At 35.6% G+C, this 18,005-nt stretch overlaps 1 pseudogene; it reads left to right on the top strand.

The window, feature by feature from the left end:
* Positions 1-2,839: 2,839 nt before the first annotated feature.
* LOC125403174 (glyceraldehyde-3-phosphate dehydrogenase pseudogene) lies at positions 2,840-3,870 on the top strand (annotated as a pseudogene).
* Positions 3,871-18,005: the final 14,135 nt, after the last annotated feature.

The following is an 18,005-nucleotide window of genomic DNA, read 5'->3' as shown; positions in this document are numbered from 1 at the left end:
AGTACTTACTATCATAATTCTTTTACACTTTTTCTAAAATACTGGAAAAGATTTTAAGAGGTTTCTGGTTTCTATTTCAGAGCTTTCTAGCATACAGTGTGAGAGGGGTAAACCAATACAAGTTCATTTTTTAGTAAACGATTTTCACACAGAAGACACTGTTAGGAAGGGAGAAAAAGGAAGCATGTTTGAGTCAGTCAGCTGTAAAGGACTAGGCATTTTTAAATTTTCTCACTTTTATATAATTTTGCATGTGTATTTATGTATATGTGAGTACCCATGTGCCAGGGTGCATGTGGAAAAGCCGATGGACACCTTGTAGAGTCTTCTCTCCTTCGCCTACGTGGGTAGCAGGGGTCAAACGCAGATTGTGAGGCTTGGTAGCAAGTTCCTCCTCCAACTGAACCATCTCACCTGCCCTAATAAATATTTTAAAAGTATGTTATTAGTTCACATTTGTGGTCTTAATGATTTATAGCTATAAATACCCACATTTGATTTGTCTACACAGTTTGTTTAATCCATATTATGAGACATTACCAGATTAAAAAAAAACCTAGGGACATATTTTATTAAAATAAATCATCAACCACTGAATCTATTGGCAGTATTGTGAATCTCCTATGTGTTGCAAAATTAGCACTTTTCCATTAAGTAACTTTCAGTCACTATAAAGTGGTCCAGTTCTTCAGTTTTCTGCAACAGTATATTGGGACAGATCATGATGGTTTGGCTGCTGAGAATAACTCATGGCCAAGAACCCATCTGTCAGTGACAGAAATAACCAGGGAAGATGTGGTAGTGGCCAGGATTCTAAAGTTGATGAACACCATCTGTACCTGGGAAAAGGACTGATCACAGAGGGTTAGTGCAAGAGGAACACAGCTGCCACTGCTCATGTCTTTGCTGTAGTCAACCAGGTTTGCTAAGAATCCAGGGTGTGTGCCACAGATTGTATTGATTGCATTTATCGCGTAAAACCTAAGGATGATATGGACCATGTCATGGCAGGAAAAAAGAAATCTATAAAAGTGAATGATGGCTGGGCGATGGTGGCGCACGCCTTCAATCCCAGCACTCGGGAGGCAGAGGTAGGCGGATCCTTGTGAGTTCGAGGCCAGCATGGTCTACAAGAGCTAGTTCCAGGACAGGCACCAAAAACTACGGAGAAACCTGTCTTGAAAATCCAAAAAAAAAAGTGAATGATGAAGAAATATATTCTGTTTTATTTTCCAATATTAGACCAATAATAGTGGTCTATAAGAAAGAAATGGATAAGGCAAAGAGGTTTCAGTCAGTTTATGCACTAAAGATTCCACCAGGGTCAAAGTTTCAGATATAGGCAGCCTAGTTTAAATCAAGGTCATATAAAGATGCAACCCTGCATTGAGTCTTACTTTTAGATAATTCCAGTGCCAAAGATCACAACAAACAACCTAATGGATATCTGAAAGATCTACCATGGCTCTGTGCAGAATCTATTAAAATATAAGGACTCTAGCTTAAAGGTCCCCTAAAATGTTCTTGATCAGATAAATATTCTGAAGAATACAGTAATAAGTACAATATATGCCATCAAATGGTTAACCCTGTACAGACCCGATTTTCTTGCTCATATTTTTTATTTTAATAAAAATTTAAGAATTGAATGTTGACCAAAAATATGAGCTCCTCTGCCAAGTGTATATTTTTACTTTATGGTAGAGTTTCATGGATTCCACAAAGGCCTTCAAATAGCCATATTTAACTGGAGAAGACCTGTTTGTTCTATTTTTAACACTTAGATGATGAGATCACATGCATGTGTTACCAGTTCAAGCTTATGAAGTGATGGAGATGTAGCCCAGACCACTGGACAAGCACTTTGCCAATTTTACTGCATCCTCAAACTCTGATGTATGGTCTTCATTACTTTGTTTACAAGATACACACACACACACACACACACACACACACACACACACACACACATATATACACATATAAGACTATATAGTGTTAATTTGTAAAAAATAAATTACATATATATCTACATATATATGTGTATATATCGATGATAGATAGATAGATAGATAGATAGAAAGATAGACAGATAGATAGTTTGCTAGTTCTAAATGTAGAGGCCATAAAACACAAAATGTATATGACCTGAGAATACATAGAGAAGAAAGACTCAGCAAAGAACGACAGTGTAGTGAAACATGGAATTGTGGTGAATGACCACCTTTTAAGGCTTGTAGTTTGTGTAATGCAGGATTTTGTCAATGTACATATTTGGTTGTTTTCTCCACATACGAAACACTAAAGAGACAAAATAGGGAATCAGCCACATGCTTGTGAATCAAAGGAGAGTTGATTATGAAAACAGGGACCTCAATTCACCTCGTCAGTAGGGTCTCTTTTCAGTAGTCTTGCCAACTTAATTCCAAATCACACCTTTTCTTTTTATGTTTTAAGAAGAGAAGGTTTGGCATCCAATTAGGAACGGATAAGTTTTGGAATGGCACTTTCTAGTTCTCTGAACAAAACAGATCTCTTGTCATAGAAAGTAATGGTTGGTCCCCTACGTATTAAGTCACTGCATCCTTTTTACTTACACAGATCATAGCTCTCTCTATAGTACACAGAATCATATCACTTTTCTTCTCTTGCCCTTTTACTTTACTGGCTCTGAAATGGGAAATGATTCTTCTCCTTCATATACTTTCCCTCCTCTGACCAATGCAAGCACTATCTAATTTAGAAAATAAAAAGGAATTTTTACACAAAACCATTAGATTATAAAACTCAGCCTGGGGCTCTCTGCTCCTCCCTGTTCTAGAGACAGCCGCTTCTTTTCCTGCAGTGCCAGCCTCGTTCCTGAGACACAATGGTGAAGGTCGGAGTGAACGGATTTGGCCGTATTGGACGCCTGGTTACCAGGGCTGCCTTCACTTCTGGCAAAGTGGACGTTGTTGCCATCAATGACCCTTTCACCAACCTCAACTTCATGGTCTACATGTTCCAGTATGACTCTACCCACGGCAAGTTCAAAGGCACAGTTCAGGCTGAGAATGGGAGGCTTGTCATCAACTGGAAGGCCATCAACATCTTCCAGGAGCGAGATCCCGCCAACATCAAATGGGGTGATGCCGGCACCGAGTATGTTGTGGAGTCGACCAGTTTCTTCACCACCATGGAGAAGGCTGGGGCCCACTTGAAGGGTGGGGCCAAAGGGTCATCATCTCTGCCCCTTCTGCGGATGCCCCCATGTTTGTGATGGGTGTGAACCATGACAAGTATGACAATTCCCTCAAGACTGTCAGCAATGATTCCTGCACCACCAACTGCTTAGCCCCCTTGGGCAAGGTCATTCATAACAACTTTGGCATCGTGGAAGGACTCATGACCACAGTCCATGCCATCACAGCCACCCAGAAGACTGTGGATGGCCCCTCTGGGAAGCTGTGGCGAGACGGCCTTGGCGCTGCCCAGAACATCATCCCTGCATCCACGGAAACTGCCAAGACTGTGGTCAGAGTCATCCCAGAGCTGAACGGGACGCTCACAGTCATGGCCTTCCGTGTTCCTACCCCCTATGTGTCCGTCGTGGATCTGACATGCCGCCTGGAGAAAGCTGCCAAGTATGCTGACATCAAGAAGGTGGTGAAGCAGGCATCCAAGGGCCCACTAAAGGGCATCCTGGGCTACACTGAGGACCAGGTTGTCTCCTGTGACTTTAGCAGTGACTCCCACTCTTCCACCTTCGATTCTGGGGCTGGCATTGCTCTCACTGACAATTTTGTAAAGCTCATTTCCTGGTACGACAATGAATTCGGCTACAGCAACAGAGTGGTGGACCTCATGGCCTACATGGCCTCTAAGAAGTAAGAAGCCCGCACTGGACTACCCACTCCAGCAAGGACACAGCAAGAGAGAGGCCCTCGGCTGCTGAGCAGTCCCTGTTCTAACTCAGCCCTTGACACTGAGTGTCTCCCTCACAGTTTCCATCCCAGATCCCCAGATAGCAGGAGGGGCTTAGGGAGCCCTACTCTCTTGAATACCATCAATAAAGTTCACTGCATTCCTCCCCTTCAAAAAAAAGAAATCTCAGCCTGGAAAGTCTGAGGCACGTGCAGATACCTTACCTGAAAGGCTGTCCTCAAATAGAACTGATGAGAAGATCTACAGGAGTTGTCTGATCAAAGAACAATAAAGCCAAACTGAAGCGCATTATGAAACAATGCCAGGCCTGCTCCAGTATCTCCACAGGGAATTTTTGTTATTGTTTAATGATCTGTAAATACTTTCAATCCAATTTAACGTTTAAAAACTATTTTCTAGCCGGCCCATGGTGGCGCCTTTAATCCCAGCACTCGGGAGGCAGAGATAGGCGGATCCCTATGAGTTCGAGGCCAGCCTGGTCTACAAGAGCTAGTCCAGGACAGGCACCAATGCTACAGAGAAACCTTGACTCAATAAAATTACAATAAAATGAAAAATCAGCTATTTTCTAACTCCTCCTTTCATGGATAAACTAAGAATTAGGAAACCTGCTTTTCATTACTTCTCTTGTTTGACCAGCTTTGACTCCACAGATAATATAAAGACTCTCATTTTTGCTGCAATCAATTAGATCACTAACTACTATTAAGCAGTAGAGTCTTTTCCTGTGTTATGTTTAACAATAACCCCATACATAACCTTGTGCCTAAAGTCTTGTGTTTGCCTTGACTGTGGAGTTTTGTAAACTTCTCTAGAAATAAACTCATTTGTATCAGCTATTTATACATATTGGACTTCTCTGACAGTTTAACAGTTTGTGCTGATATGAAACATACAGTTCTTTCAATACTGAGAGGGACCAGTATTCAATTAAAGTTTGTGCTTGTGAAATGAAATTCAGGGCCTAATTGAATCAGTGGCTGTCTCAAAGCAGAGAGAAAATGATTCACACCTATCACCATAAAATTGTACAAGAAATACAAGAGTCAATGTCACAGGTTTTTATTTGTGAGGGCATAATTGGTTTTGCTCTATAAGTAATTATTGGCAGAATTGCTGAAGTACAAAATAATCAATTATAAAGTACTTCTCTGTTAAATTCACATACGATAGCAATAGAGAATTTTACCTGCTTTCCAGTAATATTATAGTGTTTGTCAATTTTATTAGCTACTTTTTATATTTTATCTTATAATTGCTATATTTTGGAAGCATGTCTTGGTGATAATTTCAAATAAGTGTTTTCTGAGCATTTGATGATCACATCAGTCCAGAAAACATGGATATGATGTTTTAACCAAGTTCTGATAATGTTCATGAACTGTTAATTTGTAGGAATGAAATACGTAAAATCTTGTCTGCTCTTTGCATGTTCATATTTATATCTTAGACCATTCCAACTGACAAATTGATTAACTTTCTTTTTAGGATGCAATATCAATATTCTTATATTTGCCCCAAGAGTATGAGAAATTTACCCTGTTCACCTAAATTATTAAAAATAAAAAGTTTAAAGACTTTATTGAAAAAAATTAACATTCTTCTACAGCTCCAGTGGTACAGAAATTAAAAACAACTGATTTCCTTCCAACACATTTATTGAGCATTTTAAGATTGTGGAATAGTCTGGTACATTTCCACAGTATCAAGGAAACAGAAAAAAATGATCTTTATTGAATTTAACAGGTTTAATAAAAAATGGTTATATAAAATTTTAAGTGACTAAGGCTCAGGGAGATAGCTCAATCAGTAAAGTGGTTGACTTATAAGCATGAGGACCTCATTTCAAAACTCAGAATCCATATTTAAAAAATGCTGGTTCACAAAGACTTTTTATAGAAGTGCTGGGAAACAGAGACAGGTGCTAGAACTCTGTGAAACAAGGCAGGTAGAACCCAAATAACTATAGAATTGTTTCTCTTTAGATTTTGTAATGTACTGCTTATTTATTTATTTAGTTTCTTTTGTGAATATGTGTGTAAATATTCCATCATGTGCATTCCACGACATTCATGGATGTAGAGATTTTAAAACAACTTTCAAAACTCAGTTCTCTCCTTTTTTATGCAGGTTCTGAAGATGAAATTCTTGCTGTCAGGCTTGGGAGCAAGTTCTTTAGCCACTGACCCATCTCATCTGCCTGATATTCTTGATTTTATTCATTGTTTATCTGATGCTTTTTGATTTTGATTTGCCTATGAATAAAATTATTATTATTATGGTTATATATTAATAAAACTGGATATAAAGAAAGTTGAAATGCTGGGAACCCAAGCTAAATAGAAATAACTAAGAACTCTTTCCTGGAGAGTTGCACCTTGATTATGAATTATGTATTTAAAAAATGTATGTATTGTGGAGGTCTTCATCTTTATAATGAAATATTTGAGATAAGGAACTTAAAAGGAATTTTTTTTTGCTTTATGATTTGGGGGGATGAAGCAATGTCCCACATCAAAAAAGCATGGTAGAATAAGTCTGCCTAATTCAGGTAACCAAGAAGCAAATAGAGAGGGAAAGGAGGTGTCCAGGGATAAGACCTACTTTTCAAACCTGCAGTGAATTGTTTCTTCAAAGAATCCCTAGGTTCTGTAGTTTCTGTCCCTTCTTAGTAGTTCATTTAGTTGTGAACCCATTCATAGGGGATCCAGAGAACGCATGGTCCTCTCATCTTCCCACAATATCACAAACAGGGTTCTATACCTTTAACAAAGGAACCTTTGGAAAAGTCCTTTATATCCTCAAGCCAATGGCATTCTCAGAAAAGACCACGTATTTGATTCTGCTTCCTCGATGTTGCAAGTACTTCATTCTCATATTGCTTACCTTAATATATATTGTTGAAGTTAGCTAGAACTGTGTTTTGTTGTTTGGGGCTCTGATATAGAAAGGAAGAAGATAAGACCACCAGAAAGTCGGGAAATAGCTTATGGATATGTGAAACATTACGAAGATGTACCAAAACAAATCTTAAAGTGAGGGCTTGATGTACAGATCACAATCAGTAAAAGTGGCAGGCTGCTCACTGGACATTGTTCCTTTCCATTTCTTGGGTCTTTTAAGATTTTCTGTAGTCAATTTATCCAACTGTACCCCAGATTTAGAAACACTTTGGAAGATTCTTCAGAGATGTTTAATGTAAAAAAAAATAAAATGATTCACTCTTTACACTAGAAAAATTATCAACAAGTATTTTTGTGTGTTTAAGCATAATTCACCAAGATGATTTCAAAAGAAAGTTGTATATTGCAGATAAATGTGTACTTGACCTCCAAGTCTCAGCATGTCTTGACTTTCGTTCTCCCTCATCTCTTGAAGGCACACTAAATGACTCTAAATTGGAATTTCATATTTATTAATTTCTAATAAATCAATTTTTGATTGAGTCATTAGTTATTAATGTCACTGTTATTTTCCCCTCCTATTGGGATTTATATCTGAATTGAAAAGAAATCCTTAGTCATTGTCTTAAACTGTCCAAATATTTGGATTTTTAATAGATGTGTATAAAGAATAGATTTTTAAATAAGTGCAAATAAAACAAGACCCTCCTCAAAAAATGTATTTGAAAAGAACTTTCTAGGTTGTCAGTTGCATGATTAGAAAGAAAATAGTGTACTGTAAGTTTATATAAATCGTGTCTTTTAAAAAATTATTTTATAAAATTTGCCTAATAAGTTTTCTGTGCTGCATAGTTAAAGCCAAGTTAAAACAAGCTAGAGTCATTTGCAAAATAGGACTCTCAATTGGAAAATACCTCTATAACATTTGTGTGCAGGCAAGCCTGTGGAGGCATTTCCTTGACTAATAATTGCTGTGATAATGCCCAGCGCAGTGGGGTCTGAAGATTCCATTGACAGGAGGTCCTGGCTGAAAACAGAAAACAGGCTGAGCAACTCATAACAGGAAAGCCTTGGTGTTTCATCAAAGTCATGTTGTTTTATCATAGCAATAGAAAGTTAACTAAGATAGAGCAGCTTTGGAACTTAAAATCTCAATGGAAACAAAGATTCTTTGCAGGCAATGTCTTAGTTGATTGACTATTGTTCCTTTTATGGCCAATGGGTCTTTGCTTAGACTGAACTTATTATATAAATTGGAGTATATTTAGGAGAGATTGTTCCTTGCAAAAGTGTTAAGTGCATTTTGAAATTATGCTGTTTCTTGAATGCCTACCAAATATGATTTTTTTCATAGATATAAAAAAAACCAAAAAGGCATTCTTGCTTTCAGGGAATGAACACCATTGTGAAGGAAGTATCACAACCCAAGTACTAATAGCATAGTACCTGACATCTCATAAGACAGGTGGCATATATAGCAGTGAATCTAAGGCCTAAATTGTATCAAATCGGAATAATCAGTACTGGTTTCTTAAAAGAAGTTGCATTTGAAATCATTCTCAGGGAATTTTTTGAGAAAAAAATTCTCTTTTGTCAGAGATAGAAGATGGACAATCAAGCAAAGAAAGGCCAAACTTCCATTTTGATAGCCATGATTGCCCTGCATTACTAGCAAAAGGTAGAATCAGAAGCATTTTTATAAATTCCAGGTCGGTTCTCCCTACCTCTTGCCTTCACCTGTGTAAGTCAGGCAGGGGTATGGCATCATGACAATCATCACATTCTATGTTATCAACCAAAATTTCAGACATGTTATATTTGACAAATAAGAACTAGTTGATTTTTCTCCTTTTGGCATAAACCAAGTCTTAGCGATCTGAAGTCAGAAAATGCAGAATTTTGCTTTGGAAAGGAAAAATAAGACATTTGGAATGGAGCATGTATAGTATTTTAAAAAATAATTGAGGAAAACTAGAATATTTTATGACAGGAGCACTGTTGAGTTTGCCATGCAAAGGAATTTGCCATGTCCCTGGAAATTCAGAGATAGAGAACTGTGAAAATTTGTGAGTTAAGAAACCTCATTTATTTACACAATGGGGTTGATCAGAAAGGAAGGATAATAGAGATCATTACTATTTGATAAGGCTCCAATTAGAGAATATCAAAATATTCAGCATCCAGGCTCAATAGTACAGACTTAATTTTCCAAAGCATATTACAGTTTATGAGGAATTTTTCAATCTACAATCATAGTATTTTAAGATCAGTGAGAGGGCAAATAGTTTGCTTTCCTCTCAATTAATGATATTGTTTCAGAGATAACAGTAAAAAATGAATTACAGTCATTTGGCTCTTTAAAGGTAGAGGCCAAGATTAAGTGATACATTTAAGATCTGGATCTCCTGTTTGCTTCTCATATGACATGCAAACATTGTTCCCATTTCTTCAATAATAACTACCATCCCACACTCTTTTGACTGACTCAAAGTGGTTTCTGTGGCAAGTTACTTAGGATGATAAAAGAGGTAATGCTTGTGCATTCTATGATGTTAAAATAAGGAAAACAGATAGTGATACAGAAATATCCCCTTGTCATTTGTTCATCCGTCAATTCATTCTCCCTGACTCAATTCAACTTCATGGAATTTTGTGCATCCCTGAAACAAGATTTTATATCTTTTCAGAATATTTATGTCTTTAAAATTTGTTTTATACACAGAGACACAAAGAATCTTGCTTTTATTCTGATTAGCAGTTTTGGAAAGGCATTGTATAAATTTTCAAGGGGTAACCTACCTGTATAGTTTGCCAATGTATAGCTAGACCATGATCTTGGCAACTAGTTCTCTAAGACCACTGTGCTGGGTTGAATGAAAATGGCTCATGTATGCTCATATGACTGAATACTTGGTTCTCAGTTGGTGAACTTCTTGGGAGGTATGGTTCTGTTGGAGGCGCTGTATCACTTTGGATGCTTTGAATTCTAACCATTCCCATTATCCATTTCTCTGCCTACTTCTTGTGCATCAAAATATAAACTTTAAGCTTTTCTGGCCTCCATGCCTTTGCTTCACCATTATAAACTAACCCCTAAAACTGTAAGCCAAGTTTAATGTTTTATTTTACAAGTTGTCTTGGTCACAGTATTTTGTCACAGCAATAGAAAACTAAGAGAGCCATAGTTAGAGTTTCAGCGGTGTTGTGCTAAGAGAAACAAAATGAATATTTATCCACACATGTTTTATTACACAGACACAAAGCTATGTGCAGGTGAGAAATGTTTTTAAAGTATAATTCCTGCTGTTCCTCCAACTGATGTGTTTGTTTGAGAAAAAACCTCTGTAATTGGCTCATTTTTAAATTGTGTTTTGGTAGGAACAAAAATATGTCCAGTGAGACATTGTTCACTCAAAATTACTGGGTTTTTTTGTCTGTACAGGAAACTAGCAATTCTTTTTATTCAGTTTTTTTGTAAGGCTGAGATTAGCCAACATATTAGTTATCTTGGTCAGCCTTATCCTTTTCCATGAGTAATTATAGAGTGCTATTTCTGGTTCTTCAAATTTTAATATAGGGGTAATTTAGAGGTCTTGCTAAAATGCAAATTCTGAATTGATAAGTCAGGTATTGGACCTGAGAGTCTATTTCCACCAAACTGCATGGTAATATTAACCCTGGTAATTCGAAGTGCACTTAGCAAAAGAGATATGATGAGGGTGGAAGGACAGAACTGATCAGAGGGATTAGCAGGAAAGTCAATGGACCGGAAACATAACAAGTTTTGTTTACATTTAATTTTTTCACTCATTATTTGAACAAGAATTTCTGTAATTATTCACCAAAGTATGTTTATAGATGTATGAAGTCAATATGACAGTTTTAGTTTATCTTACATAAAAGTGTTGATTCTGACTTTTCAACAGTACATGTGAATGTCATGTATCATGTAGAAAATTGAATTCCTATAATACAACTCTACAATTTTATGTGAAATATTCATTATGATATTATAATTTATATATGCAAAAAAGAAAAAAATAATAATTCAAATAATTTATACATGCATGCAAATATACATGTGTTATATGTCCAGATATGTGTATGTTTGTGTGAGGCGGGGGATTTATCTAAAGGATAACTATGTGTGCAATCCTCACAAGCACGGTCCATTTTTTTAATGTAGGCTCTCACTTAGGGATGAGGTTCACTGATTAGGCTAGATTGACTGACCAGTGATTCATATCTCTGTTTCTACAGCATTGGGACTACAGGCACACACTGCTTTACTTGGCAGTGGTATATGGATTCTGGTTGATGGAATCATGTCCTCTTGTTTGCAAAGAAAGAACTTTGATGACTGAGACATCACTTCTTTTTTAATTTTTTATTAAAGTGGTGTTTCTGTATAACAAAAGAGACCAGTTTAGTATATAGATAAGTCTGATTTCCCTTGTTTCAGATGCTCCAACAGCCATCAACTTCATCTCCTATGAGCTCACTGTTTGCCTCCTTCCACTCCTTTGCTAGTTCTTCTTTCCAGATGCAATGACTTAGGTTATTTTCTTTAAAAGAGCACATGAATTTAAGGAGAGAAGGAAGAGGTATGTGGGGGTTGGAGGAAGGAAACGGAAAGGATAATTGTTGTAATTAAAGTATAATTTCAAACATGAAAGAAACTATGCTTGCTAGATTCATTTTCATCTGGAATTTCTATATAATGTAGTCTAAATGCTGAAATAACCGAATCTCAAACAGGTACATTGCAGGAGCATGTTCAAAGAGGGACTCTCACAAAGACTTCAAGGGTCTTTCCTTTTAAAAACAGCGAGTCACCTCTATTGCTCTTCTTAATTTTTCTTAAGATTTAGAGCTGCACATCACAACATCACAGTTTCACTAACTTCTTCAGCAGTAACTTCGACAGCGAAGGAACATCATCCCCTGAAGACATGTTACAGAAGAGGTGGAAGATTTTGCTGCTTCTTAAGTACCTAGGATTCCTGTTAGTTTAGAAGCCAATCTGGACTACATACACATATGTGAGTTTGCTAATGTCCCTACATTATTCCACCATGTGAAACTTCCAGACTAACTCAGAAACCAACATTTGCATGTAAGTAAGGTAAGTTAATTTTAGGGGTATATAATAAGGAAAGGAATATATTGTTAACCTGTATATTTCATCTCAAAATTGGAATGCAAAGGAAGAAAGATGGTGAGTGAAATGTGAAGACTAGTTTCATCTTGTTTTGACTGTATTAGTAACAGGAAAGAGTTCTGCATATACATGGTATTATAATAATAACAATAACATCATTTGTTTACTATTTGAGATATCTCCAGAGTGAATAAATTAGTTCACTCATCTTTAACTATGAAAACTCTTATTTACGCCTTCTGTTTACTGTGAATATTATTATACTTAAAGGTATACCACTAGAGCCTAGTGGTGATGGAGCACTCCTTTACTCCCGGCACTCAGGAGATAGAAGCAGATGGATCTCTGTCAGTTCGAAGTCAGCCTGTTCTGAAGAGCTAGTTCCAGGACAGACCAGACTACATAAAGAAACCCTATCTCAAAACAAACATGCAAGCAAGTAGTGTTTATAAGTGAACATAAACATTCTACTTTGGTATTTATTTAAGACATCAAAACAATACCTTCTTGGGGAATGAGGCTATTATTTGGATAGATGATTCTTTTATTGATTCTCTGGTGCTTTTGAGATGATTTGGAATGGAAATAATTTCTTCTAAACCTTATAGTATGTAGAATCTGGACCTTGTTGAAATTTTAATATCTAAAGAGCTCTGTAAATGATTTTTGGATGGTGATTTTATTATTTATAGGTCTTGTAGTGAGTTTAGTAGAGGAAAGATTTCTGTGACTACATTTGAGTCTGTATTTTGGAGAAAGATAATAAGGAGGGAAAACTAACTAATTGAAGGACAGGAAAACGGTACAACAAAGACATCTTTTCCCAAAGAACAGGCTTCAAACAACAGGCTCTACCTTTGTAATCCTCTGAAATATTCTTTAGTAATGATAACTAAATTGCACTAAAAAAATGTTAGTTTCACTGGATGTTTTAAAGGAATAACATCATATTAACTCTTTGAATATTTTATACAATATATTTTGATCATGTTCACTTCCTTCTCTGAAACCTCTCAGATTCATGCCCCTACCAGCCTCTTCCTCTTCACCAGTCTTTGAGTTTTCTTTTTCATTACATCACGTTCAGTTGTATTGCCCAACTAGACTTGCAAGTAGTGACTGCTCTAAAATGTGCTTCAACCAGTCATGGGAAACATCATTAAAGAAAGTAGTAGAATTATAAGTCTACATCCTGGTCAATGCTGGGATATTGTCTGACTTGTACATTTTTCAACAAACATTTTTTAATATTTATTTATTGCTACAAAATTATCAGAGTACTAAACTATTTAATCAGGATATAGATTTAGATCAGCCATTTAAAACATCATAGGGAGTGAGCTCCACATATGAGCATTGAAGGATGAATTTAAATTTTATTTTTTATCACACAATCAAAAAAAAACACAATCAAAATTTGTTTAGAGTTTTTTAAGTGTCTAAAAGGTTATGGGTTGCTATTATCACAATGTGATGAATTTTCTAGGCATTTCTTAAGCTTTTGAAGTTCAAAATAAAACTATTATTTAAATGTTGTGTTATAATGTTCTTCTACACAGTAAATATTTATCACTTGTAAAGGTTTAATAAAATGCTGATAGTCCAGTAGCCAGGCAGGAAGTATCGGTGGGATGACCAGATTAGGAGAATTCTGGGAAGAGAAAAGGCAGAGACATCAGCCAGACACAGAAGAAGCAAGATGAGAATGTCTTACTGAGCAAAAGTACCAAGCCCATGGCAAAACATAGATAATAATTATGGGTTAAGTTGTAAGAGCTAGTTTATAATGAGCCTGAGCTAATAGGCAAAACAGTTTATAATTAATATAAATTTCTGTGCATTTTGGGGAACTGAACAGCTATAGAACTGGGTGGAACAGAAACTTCATTCTACATTTTACTTCCTGCAAGTATTCTCATTAATTAGATAAGTTTTTTTTGCTATGTAAAATAGAAAAAGCATATCAATTGGTATAGGCTTCAGTGGTACACTAGACAATTGTGGTTTAATGGTGGTTTGGACAAATAATTTTTCTTTTTTTGATACAGGCTATGAAGCAGGATTGTGGTCCTTAAGTCTACTTATGCCATGTTAGAGATCATGGCCTTCAACTTCACACAAGCTAGAAACCTAATTTGCACATGTGTTTCAGGTATAAAAAACTAGCCAAGAGTAAATGATGAAAGCTGGGAATAAAGCTGAGTCATTTGAGAAAGTCTGTGAACAACCCAATAATTAAACTTCATGAATCCTCTCAGAATGATGAAACTAATCTTTCAATATTCCTTGTTGGAAGTGAGCATCTATAATAAAGGCAATTGTAGACAGGTAGTCTCGGGACATTGTAACATTATTTTACTGACATTCTACATGTTTCTTACAACAAGTAGAGCAACAACAAAAGTTGTGCTAATAATTATATTATATAATAATCTCCAGTGTGGTCTTATTAGGAATAACATGATAGGAAGAATTTCCTCAAATAAGATGAGAAAGTTTTGTGAGAGTTATAATCTGCACACTTGGAACTTTATCTAAGCATTTTATATACTAGCTGAGAAAGTCCTTATGACATGCTTTGATGTAGATGATATAGTTATGATGGCTCCATGTTTTGGATAAAGTGCCCAAGATAGGGGAAGTTATAGCTGTCACTAGCTGAAAATTGGAATCCAGGTCACTGGATCCCTGTTTCCTGCTCTTAATCACTGCTAAACCATGTCAAGTCACAGACTTGTGTTACAAAACATGACAGAATTCTCTCTCACCAATGGAGAAACTGAGACACTAAGAAAGCAACTTGCCAGCTCAGATTGTTAGGTTTTACAGGGTTAAAAACTGGGAACAGGGTAATGTGAATCCTGGAATTCCGATCATGTAATCCAGTCATTTCATTTTCTCTGCAGTTTAGGGGAGTCCTCATTTATTCTCTAGCCAGTCGTGAACAGAATAATCACAACTATTACCACAATAATGAATAATTCTTTCAAGTATACTTAAAATCTTCAAAACTATTTTTATCAAGTAATTTTTTTTTATGAGTTGACTTTCACCAGACCCTACTGAGAAGATAGTTCATTGATATGCCTGAAAGTTTAAATATATTGATGTAAAAAACACACCAATGCTTGCTGTAAATGCTTTTTAGGATATTCTGCATGTTGTAAGCCAGACTATACCAAGTAGCCATGAAGCTGGGTTGCCTGCACTTACTCATGATGATTGTGATTGATAATAGAGTGATACCCATGCATCAGTTTTGAGCTAAGACTCTATTTTTCTTCTTGTAATAGTTGTATACTGTGGAAGGTGATGTCTACATTTTCTTTGTCTGTAGAAGGTAACTACTTATACAACTATTTTCATCTAATAGTTTTTGCATTTTAATTTTTTCTATCAGTAATTTACTAGTGTGATAAAAGGATGGATTTTATTTTCCTTTTTTCTTTACTTCAGGAATATTGTGTGTACTTTTAAACAGATATTGCTAAATAGGATAAAATTTAGTTCGTTCTTTAAAATATACTCAAATTCTCATTTTCCTTTGTTATAAGCTTCAAGATAAAAAAATAGCATAATAATTACCTCTAATGTGCCTTACTTACTTACATTCTCTCTTTTCTTCTTCCCCTAAGACTTTTGGTATGGACCCACAAACAGGTACAAGTAAATATATTACAAATAAACTTCCAAGACGTGCTAGAAATCTCTAAGCACAAAAATAGATAGGCCATGAAACATATCCAAATATAAATATTCTATGAAATAATTGTCTTGGTCTATACAGAAATCCAATACATTAAAAATAAACAACTTGTGAGTGTTTTCCACAGAATGCTAATGACACAGTAATATAGAAATACAAATTCAATATGTCAAGTTTATAATTGCTTTAAATAAAATGGTTAAAATTGAATGTGGACTGCTGGAGAATGCTACTGTAATTTTCCATATGTTAATAGACTGGTAGTTCTAAAAAATAATAACTTTATATGTGTTATGTGTGTTTATCTTAAATAGCTTAGGGATGATAGACCATGATGCCTGAAATTTACATATAATTAACATTTTTAAAAGGTCATAAAAAAGCACATTTTGTAATCATGTTCCATAGCAAAAGTCTGGAAAGTTATAATGTGAGAAAATGTTGTGTTTAATTTTTAGAACTTTAGGTTGACAATTTATTAATCTAATCTTCTATATTGCAAAGTTTATTTTTAATGACTTAAATAAAAAATAAGTAACTGGAGCTATCTTGGCAAGGCAGGATACATTTTTCATAAGGTAGTCTATAGAGATGCATTCTGAAATATTTATTTTTTTGTCTCAAAACTTGCTTCTATATTCTGCCTGAGAGTGTTTGGTTCCCTCTTTCTGCTTTAGGTAGCATAACAAAATTTCTATCAGATTTAAATTTTGTGAATGTGCTTTTGAGGTTACTCCTAACCTTGAAAAGGCTACACTATTCTAGGAAACATGTCTTAAATTTAACTCACGAGTTTCCTGATTATATTTGTGATGGAGGAGCCACAGATTTGCAAACTAGAGAGCTCCCTACCGCAGATGTTTAGAATACTCAAGTAAGGCCCTTAACATAGGACCTGGACACGATTCATTGGCAAACACTGTCAAGTATGCACTACTGTATTCTGTACCAAAGCTGCTCAACTCTGCCTGATTTATTGGACAAATTATTCACGGAAGCTTTACAAACAGGTATGGCGACGGTCTAATAAAACTCTACTTACACACATAATTGAAAATCTTAACTCAGGAGAACAATGAAATTTATTTAATTTGACACAAGACCCTGTCAGTCACACAAGACCATAGAGAGTTTAGTGAGGAAACATCATGACCCCTCCTTCCTTGATGAGGACTATGCACAAGCTTCTTTTTTTCAGGTCTGTTCTCTTGCTTAATCCCTGGGTTGCTTCAAATTTCTCCCTATATACTTCACATACCCAGAAAAGTCATATTGGTTAGAGTATTTCCTGAGTCGGATGATTTCTCTCTAACAAAACTTTGTGTGATTTGAAGAGTTTTTCCTTAGATTTATTGATATGATCCTATAGAAAAAACATATTAAGTATAGAAGCAGTTTGTTATTGTGTTGTTGTTAGTTGAATAGCTTTTTAGCTATATTTTGTAAAATTAAACTCTATTTTATAAAAATTCTTACAAATAAGTTAAAACTTTGCTCACAAAAATTAACCGGACTGGAAGTTTTAGGCAACGTAGTGAACTTCTATATAGTTATAAATAGCATTTGAAGTGGAAACTGTGAAACTGCATATTAAATTTTACATAATGTTGTGAATACATTTTGTGTAGTTATCCAACACTGAAACCAAAAGTTCTGTGACAGAGTTAGACCTGGAAAAACAGCCACTTTCACACCCTCTTTCAAAACTCAGATCTGTTACTTGCATTCAGTCCTTCCTCACCTGCTCACACTTACCTTTACCTTCTTATTCTGACTAGGCTTTTTACTTTTTAATGTTTTCTGCCATGATATCAGACACTTGGGGGCTTCAATTACTTGTCACAAAGATTAGCTGATTACTGCTAAGGGTTAAATGATCTTCTCAGCAAAGGAGGCAGGACAACAAAATGACCAACTTTTATGGTAGCTAGAGGTGGCTTTTGAATGACCTTTCTGAATTAGTCTTTTAAGTGTCAAGAAAGATGTCATATAAGAAATGTTGTATTAAAATGATGTTTGCATCCTAAATCTTTTTGGGCATTCTTAGAGATCTTCTAATATCTTATCATATTTGAATTTTTTTTGTATTTGAGTAATGAAGTGACTTGTGTCTCATGTTTATTGTGGAGAACTATTTATTTCATTCATTGTTTAGGACAGAGTCCATGTTCTAGACAGTGACTCATAAATCTCCCTTAACTGTGTTTATAGTCTGGACCTATGAATTAATCTGACATTGTGACTCATCAATCTTCTGCTTTTTTTTTCTCAAAGTTTATTAAAATACAAAAGTCTCCATTTCCGCCCCTTC

This window comes from Myodes glareolus, chromosome 3, assembly GCF_982192425.1.
Source record: "Myodes glareolus chromosome 3, mMyoGla1.1, whole genome shotgun sequence".
Lineage (NCBI taxonomy): Eukaryota > Metazoa > Chordata > Mammalia > Rodentia > Cricetidae > Myodes > Myodes glareolus.
This window is presented reverse-complemented; position numbering and strand designations above follow the sequence as displayed.